The sequence below is a fragment of the Felis catus genome, chromosome F2, assembly GCF_018350175.1.
Source record: "Felis catus isolate Fca126 chromosome F2, F.catus_Fca126_mat1.0, whole genome shotgun sequence".
In the NCBI taxonomy this organism is placed as follows: Eukaryota; Metazoa; Chordata; class Mammalia; order Carnivora; family Felidae; genus Felis; species Felis catus.
This window is the reverse complement of record NC_058385.1, coordinates 58862551-58884610: the sequence shown is the minus strand read 5'-3', so window position 1 is coordinate 58884610 and position 22060 is coordinate 58862551.

Here is a 22060-nt window from a genome sequence, read left to right as displayed (position 1 = left end):
CTCTCGAAAATAAACAAATGTAAAAAAATTTAAAGTAATTAACTTATAATGACTAATTAGTAATTAACTTTAAAGTAGAAGGTAATTTTAAAATAACCATAGTAACAACATATTGGGTGATTAGAGCATAGGGATAAATGAAATGAATGACAGCAATGCCATTAGGGATGGAGGGGAGGAATTGGAAATATGTGTTATAATGGATCTGCACTACCCAGGAAGTGGTACAGTATTATTTAGAGGTGGACTTCAATCAGTTGTAAATTAAAATGCAAAACTATAGGGTGACCACTGAAAACAACAAACAAGCATACTTCTTATGCTTAATAGGGGAGATAAAATAAACTCATATAAATGTTTGATCAAAACCAACGAAGGCAAAAATGAGAGAAAGAAAAAAGAAACAAACAATGAGTCCAATTAATTAGAAAGCTATTACAAACATGGTAAATATTAATCTAACCAATCAATAATAACTTTACTTATGAATGATCTAAACACACAAGTTAAGATGGAATTTGTTAAACTGAAGAAGCAAACAAGACACAACTATATTTTACCTACAACAAACCCTCAGATAGGTTAAAAGTAAATGTATGGAGAAAGTTATCCATGCTAACATTAAAGAAGAAAGCTACAGGGGCTCCTGGGTGCCTCTGTCGGTTAAGCATCTAACTTCCGCTCTGGTCACGGTTTGTGCTGATGGCTCAGAGACTGGAGCCTGCTTCAGATTCTGCGTCTCCCTTTCTCTCTGCCCCTCCCATACTCATGCTTTGTCTCTCTCTGTCTCTCAATAATAAATAAACTTAAAAAAAAAGCTAGAATATCTATACTAATTACACTGAAAGAAGACTACAGAACAAGGAAAGTTACCATGTATAAAGAGGAACGTTACATAATGATAAATGGCAAGTCTCCAAGGATTCCTAACAATTATTAACACAGATGCACCTAATAACTGAGTGTCAAAATAGGTAAAAAAAAATTTGAAAGGCATGCAACTGAATAATAGACAAATCCCTTATCATAGATAGAAACTTCCAGACTTGTTCTTCATTAATTTGTAAATGAGGAGGCAAAAATCAGAAAGGATTTGGTTTCCTACATAGTACTATTAACTACATCTGCAAGACTTTTGAATATTTGCTTGAACAAGAACATAATACACAGTCTTCTTTACCTCACATGGAACACCTCTAATAACATCTGGGAGATAAAACACACCTTATCAGAACTTTATCAGGGACACCCAGGTGGCTCAGTCGGTTAAGCATCCAACCCTTGGTTTCGGCTCAGGTTATCTTGTGGCTTCATGGGTTCAAGCCCTGCATTGAGCTCTGTGTTGATAGTGTGGAGCCTATGTGGGATTTTCTCTCTCTCCTTCTCTCTCCTCCCCTCCTCCACTCATGCTGTCTCTATTTCTCTCTAAATAAATAAACTTCATCAAATTTAAAATAATAGTAATCTTATAAAGTATGTTCTTAGACACCTATGAAATTAAACTAGAAATCAATTAAACTAGGCTGAAATACCTTCAAATATTTGGAGATTGAACACCACATTTTAAATAATGTATAGACCAAAGAAGTCTCTAGAGAGACTAAACACTTTGGACAAAATTAAGATGAATATATAACATCAAAACTTGTGAAATGCAGAGAAAGTGATGCTTACAGGAAAATTTATACCATTACTTGCCTATTCTAGAAAAGATAAAAGATCTGATTTCAATAACATAAACTCCCACCATAAGAGAGGAAAGAGAGAACAGAAATTTAAGTCTCAAACAAACAGAAGCAAAGAAATAATAACAATTAGAACAGAAATCAACAGAATTGACAACAGGAAAATCATAGTGAATTCATCAAAAGCAAAATTTATTTTCTAAGATAGATAATGAATTGATAAACCTCTAGTGAGGGTAACCATGAAAATAATAGAGAAAATGCAAAGTAATAATATCATAAATGAGATGCCATCAATATTTATTGCATGGATATCAAAAGTATAGTAAAAGAAAATTATGAACACTTCCTTGAAAGACATGAACAACCTAATACCATGTGAGGTAAAATAAATAATCTGAATAGGCGTATATCTGAATAATAAATTGAACCAATAATTAATATCCTTTCACATAATAAAAAAGGGATATTTGAATAGGCATTTATCTTAAAAATGTAAAAAATGGAATATAAGAAGCCAATATTTTTGTACACAAATATCCATTTTATTTGTAAGTAAAAAATGAAATTACCCAAAATGTCTATCAATAGGTGAATAAATTATAATATATAAAACTACTAAGGTACATATACATTAAAAAGCAGTTATGCTGAATGAAAGATCTCAGACAATAGGAACCCTTACGTTCATTGCTGCATTATTTATAATAGCCAAGATACGGAAACAAACTAAATATCTACCTATGGATAAATGGATTTAAAAAGGTGTGGTATACACACACACACACGATGGAATACTTCACAGCTTTAAAAAAGAATGAAATCTTGCCATTTGTAACAACATGAATGGACCTTGAGAGCATTATGCCAATGAAATAAACCAGACAGAGAAAGACAAATATTACATGATTTCACTTAATCTGCAATCTAAAAAAAAATAAAAGAAGTAAACAGGCAAAACAAAACGAAACAAAACTCATGGATACAGAGAATAGACTGGTGTTTGCCAGAGGGAAAGAGATAAGGGATGGGCGAATGTGTGAAGGAGATCAAGAGGTACAAACTTCCGTTTATAACATAAGTCATGGGAATGTAATGTGCAGCAAGAGGATTGTAATCAATAATATTGCATTGAGAAGTTGAAAGTTCCAAGAAGGTAAATCTTAAAAGTTCTCATCAAAAGAAAAAAAATGTTAACAGTATAGTGACAGACGGTGAGTAGACTTAGTGTGATCTTTCCACAATGTATTTGATATTTGTATTTAACAATGCATAAAAATGTTGAATCATTATGTTGTACACTTGAAATGAATGTAATTCAGTTTCTCAATTGCACATCAATAAAAAAGTATTCCAACAAAAGCACATATTTCATTATTCTATGTATATAAAGTTTTAAATAATGCAAACTGATAAATAATTTCAGAAAGATCAGTAATTGCCTTAACATAAGGTGACTCGATCAGATGTGGGGAAAAATTCCAAAGGGTCAAAGGTAACTTTTTGGAGTGATGGATATTATTCATTATTTTGATTGTGGAGATGGTGTTATAAATGCATATTCATGTCAAAATCCATCATAGTATTCACTTGAAATATGTGTGATTTATTATTCAAAGTTATACCTCAGCAAAGATGAAAACTATCAAAATAAAAAGCTAATTCCTTCTAATTTACTTGTGAAGCAACATTTTTTAAAGGACAGCGTGCAAAATAATTTTAATGTGTGTGTGTATGTGTGTGTGTTAAATGAAACCACAGAATAAATCAATACCAGCAAATATAACTTCTCTGTCAATAAAAATTATGCTTGATTATTTGGGGAGGGAGCATAATAATAGGTAATGTATGAAGATTTTGGTGAAAATTCTCCTTTATGAGTTCCATCTATGTAGTCCAATAAGTCTTTTAGTAAGTCAATGAGGATGACTACAAAAGGCACTGCACCAAGCTAGAGGAAGTGACATGAATGTGACTAAGGCTTCATCCCTGTTTTCAAGGAGGTCCTTGATCAACAGACAGAGATAAATCGTACTATGGTGCAGTAGACGCCATAGCAGAGGTGTGATCAAGTCAGTCATGATCAAGTACTTTGGAAACACAGAGAGTACCATTAGCTTCTTGATCATGTTTGATGATGCTGGCTGGAAAAGTTGGCACTGATGTTGGAACTTGAAAAATTGGGATTAGAGTTCCCTGTGGGGGGATACAATATGAGAACAAACACTAGAACATGAAATGTGTCGCTAAATGGAAGCTTTGCTTAGATGCTGCCACAATCAATATCTTCTTTGTTAGGGCAAGTATAAGTCCATCTGCAGAATAAGAGGCACACTAGTGACATATGTGATGTTTTCAATTAAATGTAAAGGTAACTATTTTTAAGTAGAATACACATTAAAAACTTTGGATATTACTTGAACTTATAGCGTAAACTATTCAATTTACTAATCATTGAAGTATGATAAGAATGTAAAGATGCCTAATTAGTCTAATTAGTTGCAGAAATGTAGAAAGGGAATATGCTTTCTAATGAACATATTTCTATGTACATAAGATTTTACTATTATAATTTAATTCCCCTTTTTTACATTTAGCTGCCATTATATTTTACTCTGAACTCCAACGTATAAAATACTGTTTGGTGGTGTACACAATAATGTAGATATTACTAACAGAAAATATTTGTCAACTAGTGTTGTTAAGTGACTAAAGTTACACGCTGTTCTGATCCCTGCTGTTTCATAAATTTTATAGCTTTACTTGTGCATAAGCTTCCAGGGAATTGTTTAATTGTAGGATAATAAACAATATGAGATTTTTCTTGATTAAACTCCATTTCATTATTGTCAATATTTAATATTATAAAGTATAAACCCAATAACATGGTCAAAAATGTTTTGGTATGTGAAAGCAAAAAGGATATTATTTGACCTTCCATTAAACTGTATTAAAAATTATCTTTTTGGGAGCCTGGGTGCTCAGTTGGTTGAGTGTCTGACTTCAGCTCAGGTCATGATCTTGCTGTCTGTGTGTTCGAGCCCCAGGTTGTGCTCTGTGCTGACAGGTCAGAGCCTGGAGCCTGCTTCAGATTCTGCGTCTCCCTCTCTGTCTCTGTCCCTCCCCCGCTCGTGTTCTGTCTCTCTCACTCTCTCAAAAATAAATAAGCATTAAAAAATGATCTTTTAATATTTGTCTACACAGTACTTATTTTTGTTATTAATCTTTATCCTTATATAATTCTACCAACACTTCTGTGCAATTAAACAGCAGCATCTTCCATTAGATACATCTAATTAGACTTGATTCAAAACATGTGCGAGCTATGTGATGTTGTTTTTGTTATTATTTTCATTATTATTGGCAGTAGGGTTTGTAAAAGCAATGCTATTACACATTAGGCATATTAAGAATAAGTATATATTTAGACATAGTAAGTATTAAGCAATTCAGTCAGGTTATTTATCCAAGGATGTACAATATCCAAAACTTATTTCAGGTAAGCATGTCTTGAATTAAGAATTTCTTTTATTTATTTATTTTTTTACATTATTAATGTTAATCCATTTTTGAGAGAGAGAGAGAGAGAGAGAGAGAGAGAGAGAGAGAGAATGAGCAGCGGAGGGGCAGAGAGAAAGAGGGAGACACAGAATTCGAAGCAGGCTCCAGGCTCTGAGCTGTCAGTACAGAGCCTGATGCTGGGCTCAAACTCACCAACTTTGAGATCACAACCTGAGCTGAAGTCAGACGCTTAACTGACTGAGCCACCCATGCACTCCTTGAATTAAGAGTTTCTTTGTGGTGATCACAGTTTGATATTTTCTTATGCATGAATATGTGGCATTGTGTCTTCATGAATTGAAAAATGAATAGAAAGCCACTGTGAAAGAATTATAGTATTAAGGTCTAAGTATAACATCTGGTATCAATAGTAAGCTTATGTTACTAAAGAAGTATTGGTATTAAAGACACAATAGTATAATTTCTCTCATAGGAACTTTTAGTCTTATGCTTTCAACATTGCACACAAAATAATTAAGAAAAATATAAATAACCAAGCAGAGAAATAATGAAATGTGAAAAGGAATCAGACTTTATACTGACAAAAAATGTTATTTGTTATTTGTTATTTGTATGTGATGTGTATGTCTAATCTCTTCCTTAATAAAAGGCAGACTGTATGTTTAAGCCACAATATGTGACCAAATTTTGCCTATTAGATTTAAAAATACACTTTGCTAATTACCTAGTTTAGGGAGACTATTTGTAAAGAGTTACCCATTTATATTACTGATAGGAATGAATGTTTAATCAATGAAGAAGATGAATTTTGCGTTATCTATTAAAACTTTTTTCTTTTTCAAAAAAATTTTAACATTTATTTTATTTTTCAGAGACACAGAGTGCAAGCAGAGAAGAGGCAGAGAGAGAGGGAGACACACAGAATCTGAAGCAGGCTCCAGGCTCTGACCTGTCAGCATGGAGTCTGAAGTGGGTCTCGAACTCACAAACTGTGAGATCATGACCTGAGCTGAAGTCACTTAACTGACTGAGCCACCCAGGCGTCCCTCTATTAAAACTTTTAATACTTATTTTATGAGATATGTCATTTCTAACAATTTATCTCTCGGCTCACTGCATACACAAAGACTCATTATTAGTGAAATGGCAAAACAGGCTATGTAATTATGTACCAATCTGAGAACCCAGTGTGTAATAATACATTTTTCATGCAGAACAAATAAACATCTAATGTGATTAACACATTATACTAATTTAAGACACTTGCTTAATCTTGAAGGTATATACATTTTTTAAATGAGATCACCTTGGTACATAATTATAAACTAATATAGAAGCATATTTTTAAAGTATTGTCATATATAAAAAAGAAGATCTTATACATGATGCAGAGTATGTTTCCTATAAGAAAGAAAGGAGGATATGTATGTATACATAGCTGCACATGTGCAAAATACCTCTGTGTATGTTTGAAATAACTTTCTGTTATTTAAAGATGTTTAAATTGCCTATAACATGTATGCATAACGTTGTACTAAAAACATGAAGAACTCAACACATCACTGCAAAACAAATACATCTATACTTACTTTCTTACATCACAAAATAGATGTTGTCAAAACCAAGTAACACCGCCCCATGCCCATCTTCATAACTAACCTCACCTTCCTCTTCAGATAACCATATTGTTAACTTACAAAAAAAAAAAACCTGTGGAAAATGATGTACTATTTACAGATAAATAATGATAAAACTGATAGATTTTTTTGTCTAAAGCTTTTCCATCTACAAGACAATGGAGTGACATCACAGATCCACCTGCTTTAAATATAATGTACTGGAATCAGTGTAATAGGTGTTCCTATGCATTGGTTATTGTGGGCAAGCACTTTTCATTCTAGGATAGCTATAGTTTATTTTTGTTGCTATATAATGTCCTTTTATATGAATAAACCATATTTGTATAAACCTTCTACTGTTAATGGAGATTTGGGTTGTTTTTGCTTTGGGTTTATAATTCATACAGCAGATATGAATACTTTCATTCATGTCCCATTAAGTTGTTATACATTCAGGTACATTTTTGTTGAATATCCAGCTAAGAGTGAATTGCTGGGTAGTGTGTGCATTTTCTTGACTTAAATAGAGAATACTATATAGAATGCCTCTTATTTGTTGTCAAGTCCTGAACATAAAAATTATTTGTATTCATTAATAAAATTAAAATGTGATTATAAATATGTTAACAGTATATAAATAATATATAATAATGCATATATAAATATACACACATATAATATGCACATAGAATATGATTAGCATAAAAGTTATTTGAGGCATGGGTGCATGTATATAGAAATACAATCCCAAAACATAAAACAATGGTATATCTCCAACAATATAATTCTTACACTGAATGCCCAGTCAAAACAGGAAAATCTATTGCATTTATAAATCAGAAGAAGATAGAAATTATATTGATTTGGTAGTAGTATCCAAAAAATTTAGTCCTTAGGAGTCAACCTAATAAAAGAAGGGCAAGGTTAACATAAAAACATACCAAACATTTCTACAAGAAAACAAATAATATGGAAAAAATGTTTACCAATTTTATGGATTAGAGGACTCATTATTTTTAAAAATTTTTTTTTCAATGTTTATTTATTTCTGGGACAGAGAGAGACAGAGCATGAACGGGGGAGGGGCAGAGAGAGAGGGAGACACAGAATCGGAAACAGGCTCTAGGCTCTGAGCCATCAGCCCAGAGCCCGACGCGGGGCTCGAACTCATGGACCGAGAGATCGTGACCTGGCTGAAGTCGGACGCTTAACCGACTGCGCCACCCAGGCGCCCCAGAGGACTCATTATTTTAATGTCAAATCCATCCATATGTTTCTACCCATTTTGATGGAAATCAATTAAACATTTTACAGTTTTTTTAAACATTAAGAAGTTGAAACAAATATATATACATATATACACATATATTTGCATATACGTATATTGTGTATATATATTTGTGGATATATGTATATATTGTATATACATATGTTTGTGTGTATACACATATAAGTATGGCTTGCCAAAGGTCAGTATTATCCAAGATGATCTTTAATAAGAGCCACAGAATTTTAAAAATCATTCTTTCTATTAAAATAGGCATAAAGAGAGCAAATCAGTAATAAAGGAATAATGTTAACAGCAGCCAGAGGCAAATGACTCATTACTTACAGATAAATAAGTGAAAGTGATAGATTTCTTGGTAAGAGCTGTGCAAGGCAAAGGTCAATGCAGTGCTATCTTTGAAGTAGTGAGGAATATCTTAGCTGACTAGGATTCAATAAGCTCTCAAATGCCATTCAAAATGAAGATGAAATAGAGACTTTCTCAGGAAAAAAAAAGCTGAGAGTATTCATTGTCAGTAAAACTCATTTCCAAAAATATGGTAATGACAGTTCTTTAGGCAGGAATAAAATGATACAGAAGAACATGAGTGCAAGTGGAAAATTTAACCTATACTCATGAGTAAAGATTTCTGGTAATGACAAACATATAAGTAAACCTAAAAGACTTTTGATAATTTTGTCAAATTTCCTTAAATTATAATGTTTTACAGCAACATAATTACAATGTGAAGTTTGTAATATACACATAAATAAAATACATAATAAACAAAGCACAAGTGATAGTAGGAGAAAGATACTATGGATTATGTATAATATTAGATAATGTATACTTTGCACATTATTTGAAAGTAGACAGCAAAAAGTTAAAAGTATATATTCAAACCCTGGGTGAAGCAGTAAAAAAACAGAGAGATATAGCCACTAAACCCATAGTGAAGATAAAAAGGGAATTATTAAAAATAATTAATCCAAAAGAAGGCAAGAAAAGGATAAAAAGGAACTGAGATAATGAGACAAATGTAAAACATCATAAAATGGTACCTTATTCACGATGAAGTAGTTCGTAAAAACACTAAAGACAGAGCACATAAAAAAGCAACTTCCAACTATGTAATTCTATAAAAAATTCATTTTAAACATAAAGATATAAGTTTAACTGGAAAAATAAACCCCACTCTGAAGTGACTACATATTTTCTTTCTTTCTTTTTTTTTTAATATAACTTATTGTCAAGTTAACTAACATACAGTGTGCTTTGGCTTTGGGAGTAGACTCCTGTGGTTCAACATACAACACCCAGTGCTTCTCCCAACAAGTGCCCTCCTCAGTATCCATCACCCATTTCCCCTCTTCCCTGCCCCCTCATCAACCCTCAGTTTGTTCTCTGTATTTAAGAGTCTCTTATGGTTTGCCTCCTTCTCTGTTCGAAATTATTTTTTTTCTTGCCCCATGGTCTTCTGTTGTTTCTCAAGTTCCACAGATGAGTGAAAACATATGATATCTGTCTTTCTCTGAAGTGACAACATATTTTCAAAGTAGATTGAAAATCAAGGAATATTATGAGGAATAAGATGGGATATTTCTTGAAATCCAGAGTTTATAAAAATATAAATATATATGCACATAAAATTCTTCAAAGAAAATCCATAAGAATTGAAATAATAGACAAATCCACCATTATAGTTGAGAATTTAAACAGTCTGAATAAGTGACAGGACAATTTGACACACATACTCAAAATCAGTGAAAATATAAGAAGACTTGAACTAATTTACATATTTAGAACACTCCACTCAAAATTGCAGCATGCAAATAGGACATTTACCAAATTAGACTACATGGTTTCAATGAAATAAATCTCAATAAATTTGATAGGGTTGAGAATTTACAAACTGCTTTCCCTGCCCAATCAGAAATAATTAGAAATTATTTTCAGAATGACATTTGGAAAATCCCCAAGTATGTGGAATTTTAAAAAAACCATATATCTGAGGAATATGCAGGCCAAGAGAGAAATCACTAGAGAAATAACATTATGTTGAATTGAATGAAGATGATAACACAACCTATTATGGATTGTGCATGCAACAAAAATACCACACAAGGAAAAATTTTAACAGTAAGTGCTTATGGTAGAAAATACCATGTTGCAAAGGAAATGTTTAAAATTCTATTTTTTTCCTTTCCAATTTTTATTTAAATTCTAGTTAGGTAACATATAGTGCAATATTGGTTTCAGGAGTAGAATTCAGTGATTCATCACTTACATACAACACCCAGTGCACATCACAAGTGCCCTCCTTAATACCCTTCAGCCATTTAGCCCATCCCTCACCCACCTCCCTCCATCAACCCTCAGTTTGTTCTCTATTGTTGTTCTCTTATGGTTTGTTTCCCTTTCTCTCTGTTTCCCCCCCTCCCATATATTCATCTGTTTTGTTTTTAAGAAGCTAGAAAAGGGTATAGATTGAATGTAAAGTAAACAAGATCATGGCAATACTATAGAGTAGTAATCAACTTGTTAGTTTTTTATAAAATGAAAAATCTATTATTTCTCTACGCAATTCTCCTTTTCCTTTTTTCTCCCCAAAGAAATGAATATATATGTCTTCATAAAGTATTTTATGTGAATATTTTCATTTAAGGAAACTAAAGCATGCAGAAAAAAATGATACAATTGGACTTCATGTATTTTCTGCAGGATCTTGAACTTTATATTTTAAAAAAAACCTTCTTAGTTGAAAAATACATGGACAATTAATTCTAAAACTATTCTTTCTTAAGGATAATTCTAGTGTATCTAAATAATTCTCTAGGGGGCACCTGGGTGGCTCAGTTGGTTAAACATCTGACTTCGGCTCAGGTCATGATCTCAGGGCTCATGAGTTCGAGCCCAGCATCGGGCTCTGGGCTGACAGCTCAGAGCCTGGAGCCTGCTTCAGATTCTGTCTCCCTCTCTCTCTTCACAGTCTGTCTCTCTCAAAAATAAACATTAAAAAATTTAAATAATTCTCTAGAAGTAGGTGAAACATAGTTTATATTAAACCAAATCATCTTAACATACTTAGGAGAAAGATACCATAAACTTTACATATTTATAGATGATATGACTGAAAACCAGATCTTGCCCTTAATTATTGCTATATTTAACTCTAAGAAGTTTTCCTACAGTTCTTACATGGAATAAAATATGGAGGATGAAGTGGGCAATAACCACTAGCCATATTGTATTTTACAAAAATAAAATTGTTTTCACATTGAAATCCATAAAAATTAAACTACAATGTTGATTATTATTATCGCTTGTAGTAGTAATAGTAATACTAGTATTTATCTTGTTCTAAAGAATAATAGTTTCATGTCTCCTGAAACTGTCAGAATATTGCTTCCTATATGTGCTCTCAGGATCATTAACCCCCAAATGCTTCACAGATAAAATTAGATTACATTGTAATGAAAACACATATCTTGAATAAATAGACTCAACAATTTATACCTCTTTTTGAATATGAGTTTACCAAAGTTGTGTATATAAATGGTAAATTCATGCTTGGCAAGACAATTTATGTTTTTTTTTTCTTTTACTTTTATTGAAATTGTTTCAGTGAAATAGAAACTGCATCAAATGTTTGCTATAATCAAAGAAGTAATTAACTTCAATTGAAAGTCTGGGTACAAGAAAGTATTTCATGATAGAAAGCCACAAAGTAGACAAAGAAAAATACTGTTTTTATTATTTCATTATAACTTAGATCTAAAATTACACCAACTGAAAACCTATTCACATTCTCTTTGTTTATTATTTAGAATTGAATTTACTGAGTAGATACAGATAAATTAGGTCATATTATTTTATGTAGGGAAGTATTAAAATGCATACTTCTTTCTCTTTTCATATCTGAAATAATAGATATTCAAAAGGGTTAAATCTCTTTTTTTCTAATTATTTAAGACAATGAATATTTGGCTCAAAATAAGATATTTATAAAGCACTTAAAAGAACATAGTATTTGGGAAAGTAAAAAATAAGTAAGCATCAAAATGAAATTATGCTAACATTAATATTAAAATATCATAAATTTATTAGGGACATGTTAATTTTGTTTTGACTTTGTTTCCTTTTCTCCTAAAGCCCTACTATTTGTCATTCCATCCTAGATAATGTGTTCAGCCTTTTGTTATACACCACCTAACAACCCATTTGTCATTCAATAATTGTTGAGCTTCTAACATGTATGTCACTATACCAGTGACTAAAGGTATACAAAATGAAAAATCCACGTGCATAGGGAGTGAGAGAAACAGACTGCATTATGGTTCTGCAGAGAAATAGACCTAATAGACTATTACTATATATAAAGAGGTTTGTTTTAACTTATCGGCTCATGTGATTATGGAGGCTAAGAAGTTCTATCGACTGCTGTGTGCAACCTGGGGACCCGGGAAAGCCAGTGCTGTCATTTAAAGACCTAAGACTAGAGAGGCATAGGTGCAGATTCTATTCATACAGTAAAGGCATAAGAACCAGGAGCACTGAGGGCAGGGGAAGATAGATGTTCCAGTCAAAAGTCAAACAGAACAAATTCAACCTTCCTCTTTCAGGACCTCAGAGGATTGGATCACCCCTACCCACAGCGGAGAGAGCCATCTGCTTTACTCAGTCCACCAATTCAAATGCAAATCTCATTCTCAAACACTCTCAGTACACACCTGGAAATAATGTTTAACCATCAATCAGAATATCCTGTGGCTTAGTCAATTGCCCCATTAAAATTAACCATCCAAAAAAAAAAAAAATCACATAGCCTAAAAACTAAAAAAAAAAAAAAAATCATATGTTAATTTCAGGGATAGATATTTACATAAAACATCATCAAAGAACAATCTTGCAGATGCTATGAGGAAAGATAGACTTTTATGAGTAAAAAAAAGTTAATTCTCAAAACATCAGTTCAAGTTTAAAAAGTAAATGGAGAGTAAAGGAAGAAGGGAGGATAGTGCACATAAAATAACCTCCTGAGCAAAGAACCCTTCTTTATAAAGAATAAAAAACTTGTGATAAAAATGCAATGGTTGGCTTGAAAATAAGATTTAAGGCAGGAAAGTCAGGCACATTTATGGTGATGGAGAGTTTAGAGGCCAGATTATGGATGACATCTATTTGACATTAGGTAGTATGAATTTTTATTCTGAAGGCATGGATTATATTAGCATAATATAATAGGTTTTATTAGATTAGATCTGCATATTCGTGTTAGAAAGATCAGTGCTAATTTGGAGAATGTGTTAAATGAAGACAAAATTGGAACACAGATTATCAATCAAGAAAGTTCTAGAATAATGTTGAAAAGCATAATCCTTGTTTGATGAGGATCTGAACAAAGGCGCTGGAAGCAGAGATGTAAAGGAAATGATAGATTTGACATATATTCAGGAAATAAATCTAGCAGGAATTGGTGAATATTTGGATGGAGTGTAAACAATATGTGAAGAGTAAAACTGATTTCCACTGGCTGATTGTTTCCATCCCTAACATATCAAAACTGCTCTGACCTATGTGGGCATGATTTCCATCTTTTTTTTATGTTTATTTAATTTTGAAAGAAAGAGAGACAAAGTATGAGAGGGGAGGGGCAAAGAGAGAGGGAGACACAAATCTGAAGCAGGCTCCAGGATCTGAGCTGTCAGCTCAGCCCAACATGGCGCTGGAACTCACGAACCACAAGATCACGACCTGAGCCAAAGTCAGATGCTTACCTGACTGAGCCACCCAGGTGCCCTGCATGATTTCCATCTTACTACATACAGTAAAAACTTCTTCGTCTCTTCCTAAACCTTATCAGCATCAATTGACATAGGCAGCATTTCTTTCCTTTTTAATACAACTGTCTCTCTTGCCTTCAGAAGTATCACGGGTTTTCTCATTACTCTTTAGGCCCTCTTCTTCCAGTGCAAGCTTATGCTCTAACTAGCTTCTCAATATTAGTGCTTAATCATCATCTCTTTGTATACGTTCCCTTTCTAGGTGATCCTTCCCATTTACAGAAGGACCGTGACTTAATGTTTCAACTTAGGAGTTTTCAACTTTACGATGGTGCAAAAGTGATATGCATTTAGTAGAAAGTGTAGTTCAACTTTCAACTTTCCTTTTTCTTTTTTCCAGGCTAGTGATATACGATATGATACAATCTTGTGATGCTGGGCAGTGGCAGCAGTCTTAGCACCCACGTTGCCATGCAATCATGAGAGTAAACCATCCATACACTCACAGCCGTTCTGTACCCATACAACCATTCTGTTTTTCACTTTCAGCACAGTAGTCAACACTTTATTATAAAACAAGCTTCACATTAGATGATTTTGCCCAATTGTAGGCTGATATAAGTGTTCTGAGCATGTTTAAGGTAGGTTAGGATAAACTATGATGTTCAGTAGGTGAGGTGTATTAAATGAGTTTTCCAATATTTTCAATTTACAATGGATTTACCAGAATGTAACCCCACCATAAGTCAAGGAAGATCTTTACATGTATGCTAGGAAAATACCAAAATCAGAGACAACTGCTCTGCATTTCAGGCTTTCCTTTAATCTCCCTAATTGATATCTCCAATTAGATTAACCTCTTCAAAGGGAACTTATTTGTGTCCCATGTTAAATTTGGGAATTTGATTTAGCCCACACATGGATCATTAAGATCTTGAATACATACAGATTTTTTTTCTAGAAAATTATTTCAGATATTATTTTCAAGTCAGAAATTAAAGGTTATTCTGACTATGAAAGACAACTCTTACTATAAACATAATCTGATATTAATTATCTACTTGATCTAGAAATATATATATATATACACACATATATGCATATATATACAGACACAATACACACACACACACACACATATATATATACACACACACATACATTTTTTTTTGTTTCGTATGTTCTCCTTTATACTTGCCTGCATTTCCATTGGTGGTTTTTATTTTTAATGAGTAAATCCTAAATTTCACAGTTATTCTGAGCCTAAAATAAATGTCAATCATTTAATGAAGCAAGGTAATAAATTTTTTTGAAGAAGAATTAACTCCTGTGTGTGTGTGTTTTTTTCAAACTTTGTCCCAGGTAGATTTAAGCTTCTTCTCTATTCTTTGATATGAATTTGCCAGAATAGAAACTATTGGACTGGACAGAATGGATATTTTATCTTTCTTACTCTTCTATCTTCATTGCACAATGTGTTTTTAATAACAGTTACTCTACCTAATGAACTAGGAGAAAATTGTTAGCTTTTACATAGTAATGTCTGCTTCTCAGGCAGATGGAAAAGATATTTTATTGTTATTTGCCTTCTTAATCATCTAGAGAATAATAATTTACCCAACAAAAGGCATTTCCTGAATTAGAAAGGTTGAAAATTTTAAAGTACAAAGACTTCTGTAGCATTAGTACCACCCCTCGATAAAAACCTCAAGATTTCTTTCAAAAGAATCTTGAGGAAGCAAAAATCTTACTGGTTTATTGTTTTTCTGATTTTCCTTTTTTTAAAACTTACATTTTGATGGAAGCCTCGTACAGTTGGAAACAATAGTAATGATTAATTTAATTCAACAGAAACACTTTGGATTAAAATGTCATATTTTATAAATCACAAACTATTTGAGTCTTATTACAGAGACTACTAAGGCTTATCTACAATAACTTTCTTTTTATCCTGACTGAACATAATTCATTATTCTAATTAGTGAAAACTTGTTTATTAGTTTGGTCAGGTATTTGCAATAGGATGTGCTTCTCCTGACACAAAATTCTGAACATTTTGGACATGCAAGAGCAACAGAATCATCCGATTTTTTGTCATCCTTTATGCCTGATATAATAATGTCTTAGGTTTTCATGGATTTAATATTATGATACTTGATTATGAATAATAGATTATAAATATAGATCTTAATGAATAAGAAGAAATTATAAAGAAAGGAGAGGCTCATGCAGGTACAGAAAACTTAAAATGAAGAAAACATTATTGTTGCAAGAGCCAAAGAAATTTAAAAAGTGATGAAGAGAATAAGCAATTACAAAAAGAGCTAGTAAGCTGAGAAATTTAAAAAAAAAGTTTATTAGATTTTTCAATATGAAATCATTGTTATCTGAGTAAAAGCACTTTCACTGGTTTGGTAAAGACCTTAAATTGCAATATGTTGAATCATGAATATGGAGTTAGGTCATTAGGACAGTGAGTTTAGCAGGATGTAATGGCAGTGGCTTCCTCTTGTCTCTTTCACCCTAAACATCACAGGGCAGGTAAGAGCCAGAAAAAAGAGGGGTGAAAGGTAATAAGCACACTTGGAATTTCCTTCTATTTTTTATGATTCGGGAATATTAAAAAATGTATTGGTTCCAGAACAACATTTACTGAATAGATTTTTCAGTGAGTAGCACAGAAAAGTTCCAAAAGATAATTAAAGTATTAAGTTTTCAGTATCCCTCCATGCAATTACATTCAAAACAAAGTAATAAATTATATTTAACGTTCTCAGGTCCACAAAACACATTTGTGAAAACATTATACCTATTAGAATGCTATTTTTTGCATTTGTAATTTTTTATGAGTAAGGCAGCTTTTTTTTTTTAATGTTTGTGGGTCATTTGGTTCCATTTTCTGTATTTTCTTTTTGTATTATTTGCCTGTTTTCTTTTGAATTTTAAGCTTTCTTTGTCCCTTAAAAGTGTGTATGTGTCTGTTTATATACAAAACTTATACTAAAATAATGTTAAATGCAGGTATTAAATCATATTGGTTATATTTTCTTCTATAAATAATTGTTTCTTGCATTTAAGAATGAATAAATTTTAGATCAAAATAAAATCAAATCTATCAGTCATTTAATTTATATATTCACTTTTTCTTTTGCAGAGAGGGTTATTTTATACTCTGTAAATAAATAAACATACTTCAATGTTTTTATCATTATTTTCTGGTGGTTTTTTTTCCTTACTTTTAAACACTTTTCCCATATTTTAACTCGTTTGACCATATGATGTAGGAGCATAATTTCTTTTTTCTTATACAATATATCACAAATCCTTTCATCCCTCAGTAATTATAATATCATAGGTATCTTGTTATAACTTTTATACATTCTTGCATATCATACATATGATGTTGCATATATGTAAAACACTTGTGCACACACACACACACAAAGACATGGTTTTAAGTTTATCCTTTTCCACTGAGCTGCCACAGTATCCTTCTCCAGTTTAAATTATCAGAATTTAAAATGTTTTAATATTTTTCTGTAGATGTATTCAATAATTATATGCACACATTATATGTGCAAATTCTGTAAATTTTCTAAATTTATTTCTTTTGATTAAAAAAATGTTTATATTTAAGAGGGAGAGAGACAGACAGACAGACAGAATGTGAATGGGGGAGGGGCAGAGAGAGACATAATCTGAAGTAGGCTCCAGGCTCTGAGCTGTCAGCAAAGAGCCCTACAATAAGTGCGCTGAGCTCATGAATCATGAGATCATGGCCTGAACCGAAGTTGGATGCTTAACCAACTGATCCACCCAGGCGCTCCTCTTTTGATTTTTTTATTGGTATCGTAATAAATATATGATACATCTTTTAAAAATGTCCACATTATAGTTGTCTATTTTCCTTTCCCTGAACATTGTATGTTCGTTTAATAATTTATTTTACAATATTCATCAATTAACTATCTGTAGCACTCTCTTCTAGGTAAAGTGCTAAATAGAACAGTCTTTCCTTCCAACAATTTTTTTTTATTTTTTAATTTTTTTTTCAACGTTTATTTATTTTTGGGACACAGAGAGACAGAGCATGAACGGGGGAGGGGCAGAGAGAGAGGGAGACACAGAATCGGAAACAGGCTCCAGGCTCTGAGCCATCAGCCCAGAGCCCGACGCAGGGCTCGAACTCACGGACCGCGAGGTCGTGACCTGGCTGAAGTCGGACGCTTAACCGACTGCGCCACCCAGGCGCCCCTCCTTCCAACAATTTATATATTTCAAAAATGTTTTTTTCATTTTAAGTCATATCTATCTATCATCTATCTATGTATCTATTGATTATCATTATCATTTATGACTCTTGAACAATGTGAGTTTGAACTACACAGGTCCACTTACAGACAGGTATTTTTTGATAAGTAGAGTGCCAGAAATGTATTTTCTCTTCCTTATGATTTTCTTAATAACATTTTTTTCTCTAGCTTATTTTATTGTAAGATTATAGTATATAATATATTTAACATATAAAATATATATTAATTGATTGTTTACCATAGCAGTTAGGTTCCAGTCCTAAGTGGGCTATTAGTAGATAAGTTTTGGGGGAGTCAAAAGTTATACGTGGATTTTTGCCTGCATGGTTGGGTGTCAGCACCCCAACTCCTGCATTGTTTAGGATCAATTTCAAGGGTATATGTACATATCAATATGAATATAAATATATATTTGAACATGTACATATGCATATATGTGAAAATTTCCATGATTTTCATAGTTACTACCAGAATTTCTCAAATGGAGGGAATCATCTTATTTTGTGAAGTATTTGTGAAAATATGATTGATGAGTCATTTGGGCTAGAACACTAGTTGTACTGAGGATGGTTATACAAAAGAGCTCATGTAAAAAGTCACATATTTTTGTTAATATGTTATGAAAATTGAGAGGGTTTAATTTTCCTGCTCTGAATAAAGAGACTCTAGGCATCATTATAGCATAAACCATATAAAAAATGATGAGTAGCTTGGGAATTATGTTTTTATTACAGTATTGAACATATGAAAAATTTTACTTAGTTTGATTTCCTTAAACTATTATTAGTTTATTTTTCCCAAAGTGTCTTTTCTTCAACATCTCCTCTTTTAGTCTGTCCCATCAAAGTTTGAATATTCTTAAGTTTCTTCTTTTAATAAAATACACACAACTCACGAATCTCCATAAAATATAGAAACTCTTTTTCACTTGTATCTACTATTCTATATCTCAAATCTACTCCAAAGCAAAATATTTTTAAACAGTTATCGTGACATTGAATTTACTATTCTTGATTTCCCTCATTTCCTAGTCTAGTTACAGAGTCATTTTTATACCCTCCATCATGCTTAAACATGTGATACCAGAAATGGAAATGGCTGATGAATGCTAAATGCAGTGGGTACCTTTCTGTACTCATGTAGCTTTACCTGTCCTTGTTACTTGATATAGTTGCCCACTCCCTTCTTTGAGAAATACTTACCTTTGCAACCATGACATCACCTTCTGTTCCTTATTTTATTGTTTTTTACTTCTTTCTTTATTTTTTCCCTTAAAAATATCATAAACTTTAAAAAATGTCTATAAATATTAATATGAAACCATTATTATAGATTACCTTCTGTTCTACAACACTGCCTTTATATATATCTTAGGCAATGTTCTCTCTTCCATTTTTCAGTTCACTTTCTATAACTGCTACTTATCAGATATTTGACATTCATGATGGATAGTTATTATCTCACAGTTTTCTCCTCATATCCTTGTCTTTTTCTCTGCAAAGATAAAGCCTGGGAAAGTCTTCACAGATTTCCAACCTACCAGTGTTTTGGGTAATATTTGTTTGTTAATCTAGCTAGCTAGCTATAATCTAGCTGTCCATTGATCATCTATCATCTATCTATCTCTAATTATATTCAGTATCATATATGTTTTCTATTTGATATTTTTTTCCACCCTGTTCTTTTAATTGAAAACATATTACCCTTGAATTTTTCAAGGAATTTTAATAGAAGTTTTTATTTCTGTTTAACAGGTCTTACTCTACTAATTATCCCTCCACCCCCTTTTTTTGGACAATCTATTTATGTTTTGTGGTATTTTGTCACATAGTGTTATTTTGATTTAAATTTTGGTTTTCCCTTTAATGTTGCTGGTTACCATAGCATTTTTGGTGATGTTTGGCTCCTTGTTTTCTTTAACAGTGAAGTGAGCAGTTTTTAAATGTTCTAAGTGGCTGCTGTGAGATAGCCCTGTGACTAAAATGGTAAGGCTAATGGTGAAATTTTTGTCTTTTGACAAATTTTATTATTTTTCACCAGTTTATTTTAATATATTTATCTATTTATTTTACTTTTTTGTGATAAGCTGGATAATAACTCAGCAATTAAATTGATGGGAATTAGGATGACAGAATGACTAACAGGGAAGGAATTTCTGTCCACACTCATAATGGTCTATCACAAATGATTATTTTGGAATTTTTAAGTATTAGAGAACCAAAGTATTCATTTGTACTTAAACAACATACCTGGTTACAATCCTCTTTCCATGTTAATAAGATTCTGCATTTCTAAAAGAAGCCTTTCAATTGTATGTTTTAGGGATTCAGAAAGGCAGTAACAAGGAAATCTTCGATTTTCACAAAAGGTAGTTATTTTGTAAAAGTATTCTGACAAAATGTTTAGTGTGCAATCAATACATTCTTTATATTTAAATCGGTAGGTAACAATTCCATTTTCAGACTTGTAATCATACAAAAATACATGGTGGTAAGAATAATGTTATATAACCTTTTCCTATAAAAGAGAGGCTTAAAATAATACCCTATTATATGAATTGTCATTTAATGAAAAATCTTAGAATGCTTTAAGAAATGGGGAAGAAAAGCAATTTAAAATGGATAATTACGAATTAATTTAAATCACTATGAAACATCAGGCAATAAGATAAAATAGGGAGAGATTGGACTTTAGAGCTGAATGAGAAGCTACCTATAAAAGTTTAAAACACAGAAAAAAATATCGAAAATAAACTAATTGTTTAAAAAGCTATTGTCTCCTGAATGTTCTGAGTCAGATTTCCAAACTTTTATCATTCTTGCACTGGAAATGCAGTGTGCTACATACCTCTTCCTCCTCCTCTTCAGCCAAGTCTTCACCTTACTGCACTGCTATCTATGACATTATTCCCTTGGATGCCTGGGTGGCTCAGTGAGTTAAGTGTCTGACCCTTGGTTTCGGCTCAGGTCATGATCTTACACTCTTGTGCTCACAGTGTGGGGGCCTGCGTGGGATTCTCTCTCTCCGTCTCTCACTCTCTCTGTGTCTCATAATAAATAAATTTGAAGAAAACAAAACATTATTTCCTTAACTGACATACATTTTTACTTAATGTAATGATATAGTACACCTTATATTATCAGTAAAAAAACAACATAATATCTCATAATGAAGACCAAGTGTAGAGAATAAAGTGATAAAATTCCATTTTTAAAAACTAATATACTAAAAATACTAATGTTGAGAAGTAACATTAAATCTCAATTTTCAGAAATGTGCAATTATTGACAGATAATTCAGTGAAAATAATGGAATATTTTATTATAGTTTGTAATATGGAGATATTTGGCTTCATGTTGATTATGTTAAATGAAACAAAAGGTTGGTGCTAAGACTGTGATTTTATTTCCTAAATTTTATTTTGGAAAACATCAATTATTTTTTATATTTGGGAATGTATTTATAAAATACAAAACATATATATGAGCTTTATTTGATTATAATGGACAATGAATTTAATTTCCTAATCCAAATGATTTAAATAACTTTTAGTCAAGAACTCTTTAGATTAGACTCTTCTGAAAGTGTCAGCTTATTTGGTAGTATCTTCAATGTGATACAAAATATAAAAATAATTGTTATGTGGTTTGGAAAATATTTATAAAATCCTTTTGTGAGTTTTTTCAAACAATTGTAAATAAGCATGCTGCTCTTGTTGGAAAACAATTACATTTGTGTCAGATGTACAAGATATGCTGATCTACAATGCCAGCCTCAATCGTGTTTATGATCTAAGTAACTGAAATGTCCTTCTAGAAATTGGTAAAGTTCATCTCACAATCCAATTAAAAGCATGAGTCATGTTAATTGA